This window comes from Colobus angolensis, unplaced genomic scaffold, assembly GCF_000951035.1.
Source record: "Colobus angolensis palliatus isolate OR3802 unplaced genomic scaffold, Cang.pa_1.0 Scaffold289, whole genome shotgun sequence".
NCBI lineage: Eukaryota > Metazoa > Chordata > Mammalia > Primates > Cercopithecidae > Colobus > Colobus angolensis.
Window position 1 is genome coordinate 940344 of NW_012116143.1, and position 15928 is coordinate 956271.

Genomic DNA, 15928 nt, shown 5'->3' on the forward strand with positions numbered 1-15928 from the left:
ATTCCCCCATGGACAAAGAGGCAGTTCAATGTTTGGGTCAAAATCAAAAGCCCTTTTCTCAGTCTGGGTGTAGAGAAAACTCCCAGCGTGGTAGCCTTGTTCTCTTGGCCCCTGATTTCCCCTTACCCTGTCGCCATTTTGTTAGAATGTCCTTGGAGACAAATTTCCAACTCTGAATTTCCAGAGCAAATTTTCCCAAAGGGTTTTCTGCAGCCCACCTCTCACAGACATGTCTTATCTTTAAGAGCTGTTCATGGGTTAACTATTCCCGTAATAATGGTGATGTCTTGGATGTGATACATTGCTATCTTGCCAACTGCTTACAGCTAGTGAAAAAACAGTAGTGAAAGCCATCTTTGCCCCAGGCGTCTTCATTACTGACTTTAATGCAGGGCTTCACTCATTTAGAATTGTCATGGCTTTGGAAGGGCCAGGAGAAGGGACTAAGCTCTAGAATTTTGAGAATTTTCTAAAGAGAACTTGAATATGGGGGCAGACTAGTCTTGTAGCCAAGAAACTTGGGTTTCAGCCCTTGTTTTGCTGCTGTGTGACCCTGGGCAAGTCATTGTTTCCAGGTAAATATCCATATGTTCCTCAGTACAATGCAGACTCTGACAAGAATATCCCTAATGTCCCTTCTGGCCCTTGTTGTCAAGATTCTCTGATCCTGATCTGAGTGGACATAGTGGACATAGAGAAAGCTACTCTCAGTAAGAACTCGGTGGATTGACACATGGCTGATTTAAACAATAACTGCAGGACAGGAAGATAAGGAGAGAGGGGCATCCTCCAAAGGCATGATGTTTTTATTGAACCATCAATGAATGATACACAGATTTTGTCAAAGTAGATTTTTGTCCTCAAATGCTTGAATCAGCATGAGGCCATGTAGCATAGGACCACGAGAAATGAATCACTGGGTTTTTCCTTTTCCTCTCCCGTGAGCCCAGGTGGCAAAGACAAGTGATAGGTGCTCCGTCAGGAAAGGACAGGAGGCCACAGGAACATGGATGGCAGGATCTAAACCAGGGTCTAGAGGAGTGCAGGAAGTCTTCCAGGACTAAATTACCTGAAATTTTATGTAGAGGCCTGAAAGAGTAAAAGTTAGTGAGGCAAACAGAAAAAGGAAACACTTCTAGTCAATGAGAACAGAGAAGGTAAGGGCCAGAGTTGCAAGAGAGTCACCACATTAGAAAAACTGATTGAAATTCAGTATGACTGGAGCGTGGAGTGCAAGAAATTGAGACATAATGAGAGAGAATGTGTCAGGAGACAAGCAGATACCAGATCATGAAAACATGTCAAGCCATGACTCTATGCCCAATTCCTTAGTCCATTCATTTATTCATATATCTATGCACCCCATGCATCTAGTCATCCACCCATCCATCTATCATCTGTCACCCATCCAACAAAAAATATAGTGGTTCTCAACCTTGGCTGTTTATTAGAGTTACATGAATAACCTCAATACCTCAACCCCAGGCTGTATCCCAGACCAGTTAAATAAGAATCCCTAGGCATGAGACCCAGGCATTAGTATTTTTCAAATCTCCCCAAGAGATTCTAATGTATAGTCAATAATGTGTTACCTTATACACTTTCAGGTTAACCTTGGTCTTGCAAGTAACTGCTCCACTTTCCTCTTATTGCTCTGCATCTTGGCTTTGCAATCCCAGGCCCATGAGTTTTATAGAACTGGCTATTCAATCTAGGCCACCAGTGGTTTATAGGACACCATTGTGTAAATTAGAACAGGCACTCCTTCCTCAAGACACAGTGCTTCACGCTGTTCGAAATTGTTTTCATATTGTATATTGATTACACTAGAACAAATCTGCCCATCTGTCATAAAACTGATGTATTCAACATACAGATCAATAATGTCTGCAGTACAAATAGAGACTCCTGGCAGTTGCAGCCTGGTGCAGTGGTGCAGTGCACAGGCCTGTATAACCATAGATGATAACCCTCTTTCAGTCAAGGGAAGTATGTGATTTCAACCCCCCAAGTATTTTGCTGATCCTCGGCAACTTATTCTTTGGCTCCTTTACAGTCAAGATGATCTATAAATAAGGAGAATGCATGTCCAATCAAATGACTACTCTTGGTGCTGAGAAAGATTTTTGTGTTATTGATTAGTGACTTTATTTAAATAAGAAGTCCTATCAAAGACATAAAAATTAAATCACAGTTTCTTTAATGAGTCATCTTTATTCAAAAAATTGTGTTGCATAAAATTGGAACTGTTCTGGAAAATCTGAGAAGGATGCCTGCCAAAGTCTAACTTCCAGTCTGAAATTCTACAGCCCAATCTCCAGCTCCCATGATGGGACATTTCTGCCCCAATCTGCTCTCTTTGCCTAGTGGGTTCCTTGCAGTTTAGAGGCACTGGTGACTGCGATGGTTCTAACTGGGACATGAGAGGTGCACAGAGCCCTGTCCCTGTGGTGCTGTCCCTCTAACGCTTCTCATGCAGAGATGGCTGCTAGAGAGGGAATGATTGTGTGGCCTGGTCTCTCTGTCTTACTAACCCTTTAGGCACTGCCATGTACTCTTTCCCCTTACTGCTGTGCACCTGAGCTCACTGATGACTGAGGAGGGAGAAAACTGACCAGAGTGGTGATGGCCCCCAAAAACACATGGAGCATTTGTCCCACAGATGATCAGGAGGAAGGGAGATGCACCTTCAGATGAGGAAGAGCTGTGCAGGCTGGAAAACACCGCTTGTAAACTTGAGCAGGGCATCTTCATCCCACCCATGGAGGACAGAAGAAGGACTATCAAAAAACAGTAGCAAAAGCCATCTTTGTCCCCAAGGAACTATCATTCAAGGTGGGGAAACATGAGGATGTGGCCAAGCCCCCATCCTTCACAGAATTATCTGCCCAAATAATCTAAGGGCACAGTGATATGAGTCATGTTCTGAAAGATAAGATTCTAGTTCCAGTCCAGATGTTAACCAGCTGTTTAATTGTGGGCAAGTCCTCTCATCACCTGGTACCTCTGAGTCAACATTGTGGAATGAGGGTGAACTAAATGATCTACAAGCTCCCTTCCAGATCCAGAGGCAGCATGGCATAGAGAATAGAGACTGGAGCCAGAAAAAATCACCTGGATGTACATCACAACTCTACCTCCTGATAGCTGTGTGACCTTGAGCAAGTGACTCATCCTCTCTGTGCTCAAGTAAAAATGGGGATTTAATTGTTACCTATTTCATAGACTTGCTGAGGGGATTAAATAAGATCACATGTGTAGCTGGGCGAGGTGGCAGGCGTCTGTAGTCCCAGCTACTCGGGAGGCTGAGGCAGGAGAATGGCGTGAACCCGGGAGGGGGAGCTTGCAGTGAGCTGAGATCCGGCCACTGCACTCCAGCCTGGGGGCAGAGCGAGACTCTGTCTCAAAAAAAAAAAAAAAAAAAGATCACATGTGTAAAGTGCTGAGAACAGAGCCTGGCACATACAGCATGGTTGATAACTGTTCTACTAGAATGGAGACCACATGAGGGCAATAATCTATATCTGTTTTGATCACTGATGTGCTTCTTAAAGTGTCTGATAACAGTATCTGGCACATAGCAGGCACTCAGTATTCAATATTTGTTGAAAGAATGAATGAGTGAATAAACATTCTGACTCTATGCCCTCATAATTAGGGTTTGCACTGATGGTACTTCTCTGTCCTCTCTCTCCCTCCATTGAGGTTTCCCACCATCATTCTTACTATAGTGTGGAGGATCTTAAGGAAGCAAGCGAGAAGAACAGAACGTATAAATTTCAAAAAACACCTTAGTTATTATGACAGGTTGCATTTTCCAAAAATGGTTTTAACAATATCAACCCACATGCTCTTGCAGAAGAATCTTGCCACATCCCCATTAAGACATGGAGGGAAGTTAGACATTCCCTCTACTTAAATATGACCAGGCCTTTGACTGCCTTGACTAATAGAATATGGGGGATGTGACATTATGAGACCTTCCAAGGCCAAGTCACAAAATGTGATACAGCTTCTGCCAGACTCTCTGTCTTGAAATACTCAACTTGGGACACTGAGCTGCCATGTGAGAAGTCCAAGGCTGCCATGCTGTAGGAAAGCCCAAGCTTGCTGGTCATCATCAGGCTACTCTTCAGCAGGGCCCCTGTTTTTTCTCTTTGCATCCAGTAACCGTTAGGCCCTTCAACAACCATTTCACATGGCTCTTTCTTGAGAGGTTTAATATTTTCTTCCTTTTCCCATAATTTGCCAACATTTTTCTCAAGTCTCAAGATGACAGTAATTCCAACATTTTCTGTTTTGTCATTAATGCTTGACTCATTATAAAATGAAAGACCTATAAATTCTATATCCACCATGATAAGCATAATAAAGATTTGATTCTAGGGGGAAAAGGCACATTGATCATGATAAAGGAGGTACTATTTATCATAATGGCTATTTGGGGTGCATATTTGCACATTTTTAAGGATAACCATGCCGTGGGCATTTTAAAATAATAAAATATTCAAGGAGCTATTCACCCAAATCTCCTTACCTGATAAATTCAAGGCTGGCTACTCCTCTGGAACAGAAAGGAAGTCAAAGAGAGAACAAGCTCATGTCAAACACAAAATGTCTTGGGTGCCAAGAAAGGAGTTCTCCAATGTTGAGAACAGAAAATAAGAAAGCATAATTTCAAAGTTACCATAGGAGACAACTGAGGTCTGACTTCGCAAAAGCAGCTTATAGTGTGGTGGAGAGAGCCCAGAATCTGGAGTCAGAAACCTTCATTCACATTCCAACCCTGTCACATAGCAGCTATATAACTTAAACAAACACTATCTCCAAGACCTAATTTCTTTTATTTATTTCAATGCTTTTTGGGGTACAGGCAGTTTTTGGTTATGTGGATAAGATTTTTTAGTGGTGATGTCTGTGTCTGAGATTTTAGTGCACCTGTCACCCAAGCAGTGTACACTGTACCCAAAATGTAGTCTTTTATCCCTCCACCCCCTCCAAACCTCCCCTCCTGAGTCCCCAAAGTTCATTATATCACTCTTATGCCTTTGTGTCCTCATAGCTTAGCTCCCACTTATGAGTGAGAACATACAATATTTGGTTTTCCATTCCTGAGTTACTTCATTTGGAATAATGGCCTCAAGCTCCATCCAAGTTGCTGAAAGAGACACGATTTCATTTCTTTTTATAGCTGAGTAGTATTCCGTGGTGTATATATAACACATTTTCTTCATCCATTCATCAGCAAGATCTAATTTCTTTATTTGTCAAATAAGATCTGCTTTTAAAAGTACATAAAAAAAGAGTTGAGAAAAATATATTCAAACAAAAGCTTACACACAAATATTCATAGCAGCACCATTCACAATAGCCAATAGGTGGAAACAACCCAAATGTCTATCAACCAATAAATGAATTAACAAAATGTGATGTATCCATAAAATGAAATATTATTTCATTGTAAAAAGGAATGAAGTGCCAGCTCATGCTACAACATGGGTGAACCTTGAAAACATTATGTTAAGAAGCCAGACATAGAATACTACGTAGTGTATATTACTATCTACATAAAATGACAAGAATAGGCAAATCCATCAAGACAGAAAGCAGATTAGTGACTGCCAGGGGCCGGGAGCAGAGGGAAGCAACTTCTTACTAGGTATCGGATTTGCTTTTGAGATGAAGCAAATGTTTTTGAACTAGATAGTGGTAATAAATGTATGACATTGTCAACGTCCTAAATGCCACTTAACTGTACAATTTAAATTTGTTAAAATGGTGAATTTTATGTTATGTATATTTTACCACCCCAACAAAATAAAGTGTTGTAAAGCATCTAGCACAATATCCAGCACTTCACTGGAGTTCGATAAATAGCATTTCTTATTTCTCTCTGATAACCTATTGTTAAGTTTGCCTGCTCTCCCCCAGGGTCCACAAAATGGAGATGAGCACACAGTGCATCTCATTGGCAGAGCCAAACTTGTACCCAGAACCCTGGTGGACAGGTGGTCTAGGCAATGTCCCACTAAGGAAGATGTCAGCAAAGAGTTAAGAAATAATACCAAGCACAGAAAGACACCATGTTTTCTCTGGAAGGATGACATTCCCACAGAGTTTGCTGCTAGTGTAGTTGCTTTCACCCACTCATTGCCACGTATTAATATGGTCCCATCCTTAAGACATGTGATCCTGGGCCCCATCATCAGAGATTCTTCTTCAGGAGATCTGGAATTGGGCTTAGCATTGGAACTTTTAAAATCTCTAAAACAACTCTGCACAGCCGGGACTGAAAGCCACAGTCTAGAGAGTGGGCCAGGACAAGAATACGAGGAGAGAAATAGAGAAAAGAAATCCTATGTAAACCCGAAACAAGCCAGGAGAACTTCCGCTTCCAACTGGGGGAGGAATGGGGAAGGAGATCGAGAATGTTTTGTGGAGGAGATGGCATCTGTAGCAGAGAGAGTTGGAATATGAATGCACGGGGCAAAAGCCATTCCAGGTCACGGAACTGAGTGGAGCCAAGCCCTGGCAGTAGAAGAGCACAAGTCTTGCGTGAGGACCCGCAGCCTGGTGTTATGGAAGGAATGTTGTGTCCTCCCAGTATTCATCTGTTGAAAGACTAACCCCCTATTTGTGGCTGTAATAACAGTAAGGAAGGAAGTAGTTAAGACTAAATGAGGTCATAAAGGTGGGGCCCTGATTTAATAGGATTAGTGTCCTATTGAGAAGAGACACCGGAGAGCTATAATAAAGGAAAGGCCTTGTGAGGACACAGTGTGGCTGCCTACAAGCAAAACATGGAGCCCTCAACAGAAACTGGCACTTTCATCTTGGGTTTTTAGCCTCCGGAACTGAGAGAAAATAAACTTCTGTTGCTTAAGCCACCCAGTCTATGTATTTTGTTATGGCAGCCCAAGAAGACACATGGCTAGAGCATAGAAGGTTCAGTAGACAATGGTTTCATCTGGAAAGTAGGCCAGGACTAGATCCTGGAAGACTTTGCATGCCAATCCTTGGGTAGATAATATTTTAGAAGAATTGCTGTTTCCATAATGAACTTTGACTAAGAAAGGCCCAGTGTAAAGATATGGTTGTTACTTCTGGGAAAATTCTTGCTTGAAAATGAGCTACTGCCCTCAAAATACCCCTGGGAAATCTGTCCTATTAAATTATTGACATATGCAGGTTTCAGGTGATTTGTTCTGAAGTGCATGCCGGGTCTTTGGGTGAGCTGAGGACCTGGCTTAATTAGGAGCCCTGGGTTTTCACCAGAGCTTCCTAAGACCCCCTTCTCAATATTCACTGTTCCAGCAGGACATAGGAGTCTCATTAAACAAACAGCTTTTTCTCCTGGAGAACAATGATTACTGAAGAACAAAAGTGAAATCGATAACTTTGTCAAGAAGAGAAGAGAAGGCCAGGTGGTCAGGGCTTTTCTCCTTAAGTTCTGGAGAGAGGAGCCAGAGTGGTTGTTTATTTCTTGTTCTCCTCCACTGAAGAGTGATCATTACCAGAAATCCCTGGCACACCAATGGTCTGGAACAAACAGCAATGCCCTTAGTGCAGTTCTCTCTTCCTCCACATCTGTCAGATACTGTGTGGAGTGTTTTACATATGACGTGTCATTTAATCTTTATAACAATTCCATGAGTTAAATTGCCTTGCCCAGGCTGGGCACAGTGGCTCATGCCTGTAACCCCAGCACTTTGAGAGACTGAGGCAAGTGGATCCCTTGAGCTCAGGAGTTCAAGATCAGCCTGGGCAACATGGCAAAACCCCATCTCTACAAAAATTAGCCTGGTATGGTAGTGCATGCCTGTAGTCCCTGCTACTCAGGAGGCTGAGATGGGAGAATCTCTTGAGCCGAGGAGGTTAGGGCCGCAGTGAGCGAAGATAGCACCACTGCACACCAGCCTGGGCAAAAGAGCAAGATCCTGTCTCAAAAAAATAAATAAATAAATAAATTGGCTTACTCCCCTTTACAGATAAAGATATTAAAGTTCAGAGAGGAACAAATGTGTTCTTTTTTGGAAAGGAGCCATGAAAGCAAATCCAAATAGAATCTCAAGGCCACTCCTACTGTGACAGATCACGTGCCCCCCTGTCCCCCTCCCCATGCCACTAGACTGAAAGGAAACCGGCAACAGCCTGTTACAGGTGATCCCAACCACCCCATCACAAATGGAGATTCCCATTAGAAAGTCAATACAGGGGAAGGGACAATAGAGGTCAGAGAGTCAGCTTCATTTGTCTTGCATGCAACTGTGGCATGTGTTTTTGCAAAATCTCCCTTGGTGATTCTCACTTGTGCCCAAGTTAGGGACTTCTGTACTAGATTAGACAGCCTCCCATCAATGGGTCTGAGACAAAAACTCTGCTTCATACCAGGAGTCCTGTGAATCACCTGACTCCAAGTGAAGTTCTGTCCACCAAAGATACATAGCTGACAAGACATTCAATTCAGGAGCCCTTTCTGGAGGACAGGCAAACGCCTCCAAACTAGATGGAACTACCCATCTCAAGTGAGCTAAATTGCAATCAAAACAAAACTCTACCCTTGGCTTTATCACTGTGAGACACAGCCATAAAAGAACCCCTTCTAATTATTTTTTGCAGAATTGCTATTAAATGATTTGCAGTGTGTTGAATAGTGGCATGCAAAAATGTTACATCCAAGTCCTAGCCCCTGGTACCTATGAATGTGACTTTATTTACTGGAAATGAGGTCTTTGCAAATGGAATTAAACTAAAGATCTCAAGGTGAGATCATCTTGGATTTAGGCTGGGCCCTTGATCCAATGACTGATGTCCTTACAAGAGGAAACAGAGGGAGTTTTGAGACACAAAGACACAGAAGAGAAAGCTATATGAAGATAGAGGCTGAAATTGAAGTGATGCAACCCAGGAAACGCCAAGGATTGCCTGCAGCCACCAAGAGCTGAGAGAGAGGCATGGAATGGAGTCTCCCTCACAGCCCCCAGAAGGAACCAACCCTGACGACACCTTGATTTTGGATCTCTGACCTCCAGAAATGTGAAAAAATAAATTTCTGTTGTTTTAAACCACCAAATTTGCTGTCAATTGTTATAGTAGCCCTAGGAAGCTAATACATCTTATGCATTACATCACAGTTCATATCAGGGACTAGACAACAAATTTCCTTCTAGAATTCAGTAAGCAGAAGCAGCATGTGTCTCCTGATAAACACATAAAGAGCAATTGGATTGTAACTTGACAATTTCACAGTTTTTTGTCAAAAAAATCAGATAAAAACTAGGGCTCAAGTTCAGTGATTTCCCATCTTGAATTCTTGCCATAAATGTCTCCTTGCTTTTCTGTTTCTGTTTCTGTTCTCTCTTTCATTTTAAATTTTATTTTTAGTTTGCTTACTGTGCACTAGGTTATATTATAAATCACCTAAAATCCCTTTTGAACAGAGATGGCTACAAAATTATAAATAATAGCAGAGTGACTGAAAGAGTGAGCTCAAGAATCAAACTTCCTAGGTTCAAATACCAGCTCCACAACTTAAGAGCTAGATGACTGTGTGGGCACTCCATGCCTCAGTTTCCTCAGCTGTCACATGGGAATAATATCAGTATTGTTCTATAGGGCTTCTGCAAAGGATTAAATAAGTTAACAAATACATGCAAAGCACTTAGAACAATACGTGACATCTAAAAAGTATTCATTTTCCAAATGTTAGCTATTATGATTGTTTGTCTGTGTTACTGCCTTAGTTACAATGCTCTCCTGCAGCTTCATTGCCTTCAGGATGAAGTTCAAGCTCCCTGCCACAGCACACAAAGCTTTCCATGACGGCTACCTGGGGGCTGCAACTTGTCTCTGCCACGGGTGTCCTAGCTGACCCTCCAGCAATGCTGACCACACCTGCACACTTGGCTGTCTTTTCTGCCAGGGATTCTCTGACTAACTCCTACTCACCCCTCAAGACTTGGCCTGGGGTTACCTGCTCCTAAAACCCAGGCCTCGCCTGGGTTGTGGTAGACATTCTTCATCCCAGCTCTCTCTGTGCTCTGGGCCTGTCTCCATGTCTAGCTCACCATGTCCACAATCTGTTAAAGGGATTTGCGTTGTGTCTCCCTAGTCCAGGATGCATCCAGAGCTCCTGATTTCAGTTGTGTTTGCTGGCAAAGAATGAAAGCACGGAAGCCCTTTGGAAGATGAGCCATCAGGCTGTGGTGAGAGAGGCTCCCTGTCTGAAGTCTGTATCCTGACTGACCAGGGTGCCCCCAGAAGGGACAGATAGCATCCAACTGTTTAAAGCTCCAGAAGGTTCTGCAAACCACATCTGGTCTGCTAATGCTTGGGGTAAAAGTTGACTTTTCCATTAAGGAAAATTTGAACCTTGAGGCTGATGTTACATAGTTGGTTAACTGTCACTCTGCATTTAGAGTCACTGACCCCTATTTTGAGGGAGTTAAAGAATAACAGCCTCTGGGAGAAATAGAGTTTCCAGATAGATGACTTTGTTTGAGCACATTTGGAAGCATGACATTAAATCCTCTGAGAGGTTTGCCCTCATGTCCTTTTGGAAGACCTCAGATCTGGGGCTTGGTGGGGTGTGTGTGTGTGTGTGTGTGTGTGTGTGTGTATCTGGGCATGTGCACACATGTATGTGCATGAGGGAAAGAATTGGTCAGTGCCCTGTGGTATCATGGGAACATCCTCATATGAGAATCAAAGGATAATAGGTTCAAGGAAGAAACCTGCCCATAGACTTGGGTTTAGCTGGCCCTGTGTCACACCCAACCCAGCTCTCCAGCCTCTCCCCACAAAGTTGCAAGCCTCCTCTCCTGGGATCCCTTATTCCCACTGAAGGCAGGATACAAAGTGTGAGGGCCCCAGACTTGGGGCCTGTGCACATCCTGAGATGGGAACCCAAGCCTGCACAGGGGGAAAAGTGGAACAGCTAGTCTGCAGGTTCTCGACAACAAGGGCCCCTGAGCTCTCCAGAGCCCTCCTCAGACTGCACCTTTTGAGACTCTCCACCATTCAAGAGGCCCTTTGTGGTTATTCAGATGAAGGAAGATGCATCTTATTCAGGAGGTCTTAAGATGCCGAAAACAAGATGTTAGGGGAGTGGAAAGGGAGCCAGGGTAATTTCTCCTCAGGTGGGCCTGCACCAACAGCCAGTGTGGAAACAGTGTGGAGCCTGGAGTCAGGCTGGCCTGGGCTAGAGCCAGAGGTGAGAGGAGGAGGGCAACTGGGAACCTGTTACATCCAGGCTAGACTGTAAATGTCTTTGGATGGGTAGCTGGTGCCAGGCACTCCTCCCTATAACCACCCATAAAGGATGGCATGGAGCACATTTTCTTTCACACAGAAATCCTTGTACCATCAGTCTGTACCCTATCCCCATTCTTCCATCCCCCAATCCCAACCTTCCAGGAGCAAAGGGGTGGAAACATTGATACTCCAGCCTCACCTGATCCAGTCTCATCATTCAGAGGGTAGGGAAATAAGACTCAATGTGCTTATGCCAAGATCAGATCTGCTTTGAGCTTGAGTTGCCTCAAGCAACTGAATGCCTCTCTGGCCTTGGGGCAAGTCTCAGGTCACTTACATAGAGGCCAAAAATCATGTGCAACCAGTAGGCAAGGCATGAAGTCAAAGTCAGATCATACGCAGAACAACAAGTGCCCAGTGGAACAACCATCAGCCTGAGTTGTGGTCTAGAGCTAAGATTGGACACCACTAGCAGCAAGGAGGTGGCAGCCAATCAACCAATAGGTTCTACGTGGTGAGGACAAAGCAGAGAACAAAAGCACAGAAACCATGTCCTCCTGGAGCCTACATTTCTCGCTGAGAAGTAAAGGCTGGTGGCCCAGCCCAAGCCTGAAGGGCTCACTGTGGCACAACGAGGCACAGAGTCTGGGTTTGACTCCTCTTTGCCTCTTATATCTCTGTGACCTTACGCAAGCCATGTTCTTCTCCAGATCTCAGTTTCCTCATCTGTAAAGTGAGATTAATAAGACCAGCAGCCTCAGTGGGCTGCGGTGAGGATTTTGTCAGTTAAGTAAAGCACTAAAAACAGCATGTGACTCACAATAAGCACGTAAGAATTTCTTTACTATTGTCCTGGACACTCCCCTTACAAAAATGCCAGGAGTGTGCAATGCTTGCACTGCAGAGCATTTTAAAGAGGTCACCCAGGGCCTGCCAGCTTGTGTTCCATCAGTGGTGACAAATTTCTGCCTGGCCTCAGACAGGTCACTAATTATTCTCAGCCTCCATCCCTTTCCCCAGTCCTGGGGTGGTAGACGAGCAGATGATGCTGGCTCACTCAGGAGGACCTAGGAGGCAATCTGAGGTCACCACCAGCAGAGTCAGAGCAGGAGGCTCCAGGCTTGCCATGGAAAGAGGTGTCAAGGCTTCATCTGGCAGGATAAGCAGGAGCTCATGGCTTACAGAGGTTAAGTATGTGCCTCCGAACATCTTGAGGGGTGGCATCTGGAACTGTTGTGTCATGATTTATTGAAAGTTGTACTCAAGTTAAATCAAGGTTGGAAAGGTTAATGAATGAATGAACTACCATTTAAAAAAATACAGTCGCCTTATTTTGATGAGGTTGGGATAGGAACAAGCAAGAAGAGGATCCAGCTCTTTCGGTCTCCGGCCTTCACTGCGCGAGGAGCCGCCGCCATGTCTGCGCACCTGCAATGGATGGTCGTGCACAACTGCCCCGGTTTCCTGATCAAGAGGAATAAGCTGACCTACAGCACCAAGCCCAATAACTTGAAGGCTCGCAACTCCTTGCGCTACAACGGTCTGATTCGCTGCAAGACTGTGGGCGAGGCACCGGCAGCCAATGGCAAGGTGTTCTGGTGGTCATGAAGCGCTGATGCGGCCAGCGGACGCCTGCCGCCTCGTATGTGCGGACCATTATGAACAAGAACGCTCGCGCCGAGCTCAGCAGCATCAGACACGTGATCTGCAAGAACAAGTACCGTCCTGACCTGCTATGACTGCCATCAGCAAGGCCAGCGCCATCCTGCGCAGCCAGAAGCCTGTGATGGTGAAGAGGACGTGGACCCGCCCCACCAAGAGCTTCTGAGTTGCCTGCCCCCAAAGCAATAATCAGCTGGCTTTTTAGAGGAAGAAGAAGGAGAGGGAGAAGGAGAGGGTCCAGTGTCCTGCAAAAAACTCAAGAAAGACTTTTACTGTTTGCTCTGATTTGTCATCCCCTAGGCATAGTCAGAAATAATATGAATGTCCGGCCACCGTGAAAGTCCTTTGCAGTGTTTAGAAAATCTGTACTCTCCAGTATGGTAGCCACCAGCCACATGCGCCTATTGAGCACTTGAAAAGTGGCTCCTTGAGATATGCTGTATGTGTACACTCTGGATTCCTAGACTTAGTATGGAAAAAAACAATGTAAACATCTCATTAATAATTTTTATTGATTACATTTTGAAATGTTAATATTTTTATATATTGGGCAAAAATAAAATGTATTACTAAAATTAATTTCATCCATTTTTCTTTTTTCATGTGGCTACTAGAAAATCTACACGTGACTTGAATAATATTTCTATCGGATGGTGAAGTTTAAACAGAGAATGGTGCTCATGGGGTGTGCCTTTCCCAGTGGTGCCAGTTGAGCCATCACTGATTTTTTTTTTTTTGCTCAAATAGCAAAAAGACTTTGCTGTGGAGAAAACCCTGGGCCGGGAGGCTGCAGATCCAATTTACTTCACCTCTGCCATCAAGTTGCTGGATGGCTCTGGTAACAATAGTGATAGTAGCAAACACTTCCATAGTTTTTTATGTATATATGGAGGCCAGGTGCTGTTCTAAACATTTGACACATGTAAATTTCTAACTAAAACTCTATGAGATGATAGAAGCTATTATTAGCTCCATTTTCCATATGTGGACACTGAGGTGTTAAGAGGTTAAATCACAAGCCCTAAGCTCACGACTAGAAATTGGTAGAACTAGGATTCAAAGCCAGACAGTCTGGTTCCAAGGTCTGTATTGTAAACCACCTCTTACCTCAAGTAATCCAAACTCGCTTGGATTCAGTTTCTTCGTCTAAGAAACAAGGTTCAGAAGACGCCACAGGTGACCACAGGCTGTATAGATGTAAGCTGGCAGAAGCTTAGGAAAGGAAATTACATTGAAAGAGCTTCCCATCCACAAAGCTACTAAAACCCAAACCCAGTGTTTATCATAATGTCTTCCCAAATGCCTCCAAATGGAATTAACTTTTTCTCTTCTTATGCTTCATAACATTCTGATACATTACAGTCCTTCACATATCTTATCTTTCATTGCGCGCGCACACACACACACACACACGTGTATATATATCTGTTTCCTTCATTACTGTTCAGATTTTTTAAAGGCAGGCTGTCTTACAGATCAGTGCTTTTTAACTGGAGGTTAAAATTTTGCTCCCAGAGGACATTTGGTAGTGTCTGGAGAAAGTTTTGATTAACACAACTTGTGAGGTTGGAGGTATGTCGCTACTATCATCTAGTGGGCAAAGATAAAAAATGCTGCTAAGCATCCTACAATGCACAGGACAGCCCCCTACAACAAAGAATTATCTGGGCCAAAATCTGCATACTGACAAGAGTGAGAAACCTTGCAGATCATTAGATGATCCATTGTGCCTAAAGCATGCATGAAACAACAGGCACTCCATAAGTGACAAAAGACTGATTGATTGATTCATTGAAAGAATAATAAATACATATTCACCTATCTGCCCTGAATGTAACTTCCTTTTGATTATGCTCAAGAAGTATGTATTCAATGCCCACTATATGCCAGGCACATTCTAGGGCTGGGGGATAAGGGAATGCAAAGTTCTGAGACACATGAGGCCCCTGTCCTCAGGATAGGACAGTCTCCTAGAGGAGTCAGAATCAAAGCAGTGTGTCAAATGGTAAGTGCAATCAATCTCGCTAGCTCTGGACAGGAGCACCACAAGAAACTTTGTGAAGACAGATGACCCAGCCAATCCTGGAGATACTCATCATTTTTTCTCAATCTTTATTTTGAAAAATGTCAAACATACAGAAAATGTGGAATAACAGTACAATACACATATTTATATAATAGTAACATTTAAATAGATAGATAGATATAGAAATATAAACACACACATAATACTTTGGAAAATAAGATGCAGACATCATGACATCAGCCAAATACATCAGCATGCATGGGACAGACCTGCTGATTTAATCAGTCTGGAGTGGGGCCTTGGCATCAGTAGTTTAAAAAATTCTCCATTTGGGTAAGGGCCAAGATAGCCGAATGGGAACATCTCTGGTCTGCAGCTTCCAGAGAGACCAATGCAGAAGGCAGGTGATTTCTGCATTTCCAAATGGGGTACCAGTTGATCTCATGGAACTAGTTAGGCAGTGGGTGCAACCCACAGAGAGCGACCAGAAGCAGGGTGGGGCATGGCTTTACCTGGGAAGTGCAAGGAGCCGGGGGACCTCCCTCCCCCAGCCAAGGGAAGCCATGAGGGACAGTGCTACCCACCCCGGGTACTATGCTCTACCCACAGATCTTTGCAATCCACAGATTAATAGATTCCTTTGTGAATCTACACCACCAGAGCCCTGAGTTTCAAGCACAAAATTGGGTGACTGTTTAGGCAGGCACCGAGCTAGCTGCAGGAGTTTTTTCATACTCCAGTGGCACCTAGAACCCCAGTGAGACAGGAGAACCATCCACTCCCCTGGAAAGGGGCCTGAAGTTAGGGAGCCAAGTGGTCTCACTCAGCCAGTCCCACTCCCACAAAGTCCAGCAAGCCAAGAACCACTGGCTTGAAATTCTCGCTGCCAGCATAGAAGTCTGGAGTTGACCTGGGATGATGGAGCTTGGTGAGCAGAGGGGTATCCACCATCACTGAGACTTTAGTAGGCAGTTTTCCCGTGACAAT

General features: G+C 43.9%; 1 pseudogene; it reads left to right on the forward strand.

Annotated features, from left to right (window-relative positions):
- The first annotated feature begins 12669 nt into the window (after positions 1 to 12669).
- On the forward strand, positions 12670 to 13081 carry LOC105516742 (annotated as a pseudogene).
- The last annotated feature ends 2847 nt before the right edge of the window (positions 13082 to 15928 follow it).